General features: G+C 51.8%; 1 long non-coding RNA gene across 1 annotated transcript in view; it reads right to left on the reverse strand.

Moving 5' to 3' along the window:
- The window catches only part of LOC142257129 (uncharacterized), a 38,977-nt gene extending 34,277 nt beyond the window's left edge, over positions 1–4,700 (reverse strand). The window contains exon 1 of the long non-coding RNA XR_012727594.1: positions 4,460–4,700. This is a non-coding gene — a long non-coding RNA (uncharacterized LOC142257129). The remainder of the gene's footprint in view (positions 1–4,459) is intronic.
- Positions 4,701–6,000: the final 1,300 nt, after the last annotated feature.

Here is a 6,000-nt window from a genome sequence, read left to right on the forward strand (position 1 = left end):
TTTAATAATGTCTCCCATCCTGGCCCCTTTATTTAATAATGTCTCCCATCCTGGTCCCCTTTATTTAATAATGTCTCCCATCCTGGCCCCCTTTATTTAATAATGTCTCCCATCCTGGTCCCCTTTATTTAATAATGTCTCCCATCCTGGCCCCCTTTATTTAATGTCTCCCATCCTGGCCCCCTTTATTTAATAATGTCTCCCATCCTGGCCCCCTTTATTTAATAATGTCTCCCATCCTGGTCCCCTTTATTTAATAATGTCTCCCATCCTGGCCCCCTTTATTTAATGTCTCCCATCCTGGCCCCCTTTATTTAATAATGTCTCCCATCCTGGTCCCCTTTATTTAATAATGTCTCCCATCCTGGCCCCCTTTATTTAATGTCTCCCATCCTGGCCCCCTTTATTTAATAATGTCTCCCATCCTGGCCCCCTTTATTTAATGTCTCCCATCCTGACCCCTTTATTTAATAATGTCTCCCTTCCTGGTCCCCTTTATTTAATGTCTCCCATCCTGACCCCTTTATTTAATAATGTCTCCCATCCTGGACCCCTTTATTTAATGTCTCCCACCCTGGACCCCTTTATTTAATAATGTCTCCCATCCTGGCCCCCTTTATTTAATGTCTCCCATCCTGACCCCTTTATTTAATAATGTCTCCCTTCCTGGTCCCCTTTATTTAATAATGTCTCCCATCCTGACCCCTTTATTTAATAATGTTTCCCTTCCTGGACCCCTTTATTTAATAATGTCTCCCATCCTGACCCCTTTATTTAATAATGTCTCCCATCCTGACCCCTTTATTTAATAATGTTTCCCTTCCTGACCCCTTTATTTAATAATGTCTCCCTTCCTGGTCCCCTTTATTTAATAATGTTTCCCATCCTGGACCCCTTTATTTAATAATGTCTCCCTTCCTGGCCCCCTTTATTTAATAATGTCTCCCATCCTGGTCCCCTTTATTTAATAATGTCTCCCATCCTGGACCCCTTTATTTAATAATGTCTCCCATCCTGGACCCCTTTATTTAATAATGTTTCCCATCCTGACCCCTTTATTTAATAATGTTTCCCTTCCTGACCCCTTTATTTAATAATGTCTCCCTTCCTGGCCCCCTTTATTTAATAATGTCTCCCATCCTGGACCCCTTTATTTAATAATGTCTCCCATCCTGGCCCCCTTTATTTAATAATGTCTCCCATCCTGGTCCCCTTTATTTAATAATGTCTCCCATCCTGACCCCTTTATTTAATAATGTCTCCCATCCTGACCCCTTTATTTAATAATGTCTCCCATCCTGGACCCCTGTATTTAATAATGTGTCATGTCTTCTCCTGGAGTCCGCTCCAGTGACTTTTGCTCTGATCACCAGGCGGCGCCGTGTTCCCACCATGAATAGTGCTGGTGATGAGAGAGGAGTCGGTGCCCATGGCTCTGCGGAGCACAGGCTCCGCTCATCCACTAGGCTGGGTTTCCCTGAAACCTGCAGTACCACTGGCTGACTGTAGGTGGCGTGTCTTCCAGCTGAAGTTACCACACCCTTCTTATTCCCCCTTCTGTCACGTGACCACTGCCAGAGATAGTCCTGTACTCCTGGTTCCTGTGCGCTGACCTTTGCTTGTTTCCTGACTACCCTCCTGCCTGTCGTTTTGTACCTTGCTGCCAGTCCCGGATTTGACCTCTGCTTTGTCTCCTCACTACGCCCTTGCCTGCTGATTCGGTTCCTGTTTAGCATCTCCTGGTTTGACCCTGCCTGAAGACCACGGACTGCAGCCTGCCAGAGGTAGTGATCTCTGGGGCTCTGTGTAATTCCAAATCCCTGTACAGGGGTTAAAGGGTTGCAGAGTTCTTGGGGTCTTTCTTTGTGAGCGACTTTTCTCTAGACTCCCCTTACAGCCAGTCTGAGTCAGTGGCTCCAGGCAGGCATTACATAATGGTGGAGCCGCCCGGGTCCCTGGCACTGCCGCCCGGGGGTTCTGGCACTGTCGCTGGTGGAGCCGCCCGGGTCCCTGGCACTGCCGCCCGGGGGTTCTGGCACTGTCGCTGGTGGAGCCGCCCGGGTCCCTGGCACTGCCGCCCGGGGGTTCTGGCACTGTCGCTGGTGGAGCCGCCCGGGTCCCTGGCACTGCCGCCCGGGGGTTCTGGCACTGTCGCTGGTGGAGCCGCCCGGGGGTTGTGGCACTGTCGCTGGTGGAGCCGCCCGGGGGTTCTGGCACTGTCGCTGGTGGAGCCGCCCGGGGGTTCTGGCACTGTCGCTGGTGGAGCCGCCCGGGGGTTCTGGCACTGTCGCTGGTGGAGCCGCCCAGGGGTTCTGGCACTGTCGCTGGTGGAGCCGCCCGGGGGTTCTGGCACTGTCGCTGGTGGAGCCGCCCGGGGGTTCTGGCACTGTCGCTGGTGGAGCCGCCCGGGGGTTCTGGCACTGTCGCTGGTGGAGCCGCCCGGGGCCCCTGTTACGGTTGCTTCGAGTACTGGAGACTAAGTCCAGATTTCTTGCTACTGCACATGTGCGAGCGCTGGAGACTAAGTCCAGATTTCTTGCTACTGCACATGTGCGAGCGCTGGAGACTAAGTCCAGATTTCTTGCTACTGCACATGTGCGAGCGCTGGAGACTAAGTCCAGATTTCTTGCTACTGCACATGTGCGAGCGCTGGAGACTAAGTCCAGATTTCTTGCTACTGCACATGTGCGAGCGCTGGAGACTAAGTCCAGATTTCTTGCTACTGCACATGTGCGAGCGCCGGAGACTAAGTCCTATCTTGGAGCCATTGCACATGTGCGGGTGACATCGCTGACACGAGGTCACATGTCTCTGACACCTTCTATGCCGATTGGTCGCTGGTCATGTGCTTGTGACGCCTTGCTCGGTGATAGGCCAGCATGACGTCACTCCTGTCGTTCTGGCAGCGGATTGGCTCTGGTGTCCTCCATCTTGGATGAGGCACAGAGTCTATATAAGACCCTGACACACGCCGCATGGCGCTCAGTCCTCTTGGTTCATGCATATGAGTAGACGCTCTGTGCGCGTTCCTCTAGGCATTCCTCTGTCTATGCTAGGTGAGCGCTACCGGCAGGGTAGCGTTCTTATACCTTACAGCTTCGGCTGCTGTCCGTATCCTTACCTCTTAGGGGAGCGGACATAGGCAGGTGCCTGAGGCACATGGTCTGGCTGGGCCTTGTGATTCTACTCGTAGGTGGACGTTGCCGCTAGGGTAACGTTCCTTATACTGCGTCTGGCAGTTGTTCGTATCCTCGCACACTAGGGGAGCGAACAGAGGTAGGAGCTTTGTGCGGCTTACGCTGCTGTTCGTCTCTTTTGCACCACTAGAAGAGCGGACCTAGGTAGGTGCCATTTCGCACACATTGCCTTTGTCTCTGTGATTATTAACAGAGATCATTCCACACACCCTCCAAGTAAGGGAGGAATTGCTTTACTTACTTATTATATTCTTCTGTGAGTTAACAGAGGTATTGCACTCTGCCATAGTCTGCAGCAAAGTCTTTGCACGGTGGACCCTGACTGTCTGATACTCCTTTCAGTTATTATCAGCCAGCCCCCCGTAACAGCCCCCTGCCCTAGGCCAGCCCGCGGTTACAAGCCTGGAGCCCCATGTGAAGCATGGGGGTCCACTAAGGATCCCTCGGCCCAGTCCGACCCTGAGTATACTACACAGGAGGGGTGTACTCACTTATCCTCAGTATACTACACAGGAGGGGTGCACTCACTTATCCTCAGTATACTACACAGGAGGGGTGTACTCACTTATCCTCACTATACTACACAGGAGGGGTGTACTCACTTATCCTCAGTATACTACACAGGAGGGGTGTACTCACTTATCCTCACTATACTACACAGGAGGGGTGTACTCACTTATCCTCACTATACTACACAGGAGGGGTGTACTCACTTATCCTCACTATACTACACAGGAGGGGTGTACTCACTTATCCTCAGTATACTACACAGGAGGGGTGTACTCACTTATCCTCAGTATACTACACAGGAGGGGTGTACTCACTTATCCTCACTATACTACACAGGAGGGGTGTACTCACTTATCCTCACTATACTACACAGGAGGGGTGTACTCACTTATCCTCAGTATACTACACAGGACGGGTGTACTCACTTATCCTCAGTATACTACACAGGACGGGTGTACTCACTTATCCTCACTATACTACACAGGAGGGGTGTACTCACTTATCCTCACTATACTACACAGGACGGGTGTACTCACTTATCCTCACTATACTACACAGGAGGGGTGTACTCACTTATCCTCAGTATACTACACAGGACGGGTGTACTCACTTATCCTCAGTATACTACACAGGACGGGTGTACTCACTAATACTCTATAAAATACAGGAGGGGTGTACTCACTTATCCTCTATAAAATACAGGAGGGGTGTACTCACTTATCCTCTATAAAATACAGGAGGGGTGTACTCACTTATCCCTGACGCTCTGTATATCTGGACTTGCACATATAGACGCGGAGCTGGTACCGCTGTGTGTGTACAGAGCACCTCTCCTCCGCGCCGCTGCCTCCTCCGCTCCCTTCCACACACAGTGCAGGCTCCAGGTGAGCGGGAGGCGGCACTGGGAATGGGACGGGTGGAGGCGGAGCCAGGTGGAAAACGGGACAGCGGGAGGCGGAGTTTACACGGTGTGGGCGGGTCTGGTGGCTGGTAGGCGGGGTGTGGGCGGGTCCGGCAGCTGCGGGTGGGCGGGTCTGGCGGCTGGTGGGCGGGGTGTGGGCGGGTCCGGCAGCTGCGGGTGGGCGGGTCTGGCGGCTGGTGGGCGGGGTGTGGGCGGGTCCGGCAGCTGGTGGGCGGGGTGTGGGCGAGTCCGGCAGCTGCGGGTGGGCGGGTCTGGCGGCTGGTGGGCGGGGTGAGGGCGGGTCCGGCGGCTGCGGGTGGGCGGGTCCGTCGTCCGGTGGGCGGGGCGGCGGCTGCGGGCGGCGGTGGAGCGGAGCAGCAGCCTCAGTCGCGCACGCTCCCGCTCCGGAGACATGTAGCGGGGGAGGCTCGGGCCCCTGTCGCTGTCCGCTGCGCTGTGTCTGATCGGGCGGGGGGGAGGATGCTGGGGGTCGTCGCCCCCTGGAGGTGGCTGCTCGCCCTGTGTCTCAGGCTGCTGTTTCTTGTGCCCGCAGGAGTGCCGGTGCGGAGCGGGGACGCCGGCTTCCCCAAAGCCATGGACAACGTGACGGTGCGACAGGGGGACAGCGCCATCCTCAGGTAAGACTCACCTGTGCCATATACAGGGGGTATATATGTATACAGTGTGTAATGTGTGATATACAGGGGGTATATATGTATACAGTGTGTAATGTGTGATATACAGGGGGTATATATGTATACAGTGTGTAATGTGCCATATACAGGGGGTATATATGTATACAGTGTGTAATGTGTGATATACAGGGGGTATATATGTATACAGTGTGTAATGTGTGATATACAGGAGGTATATATGTATACAGTGTGTAATGTGTGATATACAGGGGGTATATATGTATACAGTGTGTAATGTGTGATATACAGGGGGTATATATGTATACAGTGTGTAATGTGTGATATACAGGGGGTATATATGTATACAGTGTGTAATGTGTGATATACAGGGGGTATATATGTATACAGTGTGTAATGTGTGATATACAGGGGGTATATATGTATACAGTGTGTAATGTGCTATATACAGGGAGTATATATGTATACAGTGTGTAATGTGTGATATACAGGGGGTATATATGTATACAGTGTGTAATGTGCTATATACAGGGAGTATATATGTATACAGTGTGTAATGTGCTATATACAGGGGGTATATATGTATACAGTGTGTAATGTGCGATATACAGGGGGTATATATGTATACAGTGTGTAATGTGCGATATACAGGAGGTATATATGTATACAGTGTGTAATGTGCGATATACAGGGGGTATATATGTATACAGTGTGTAATGTGTGATATACAGGGGGTATA

The sequence above is a fragment of the Anomaloglossus baeobatrachus genome, chromosome 11 (assembly GCF_048569485.1).
Source record: "Anomaloglossus baeobatrachus isolate aAnoBae1 chromosome 11, aAnoBae1.hap1, whole genome shotgun sequence".
Lineage (NCBI taxonomy): Eukaryota > Metazoa > Chordata > Amphibia > Anura > Aromobatidae > Anomaloglossus > Anomaloglossus baeobatrachus.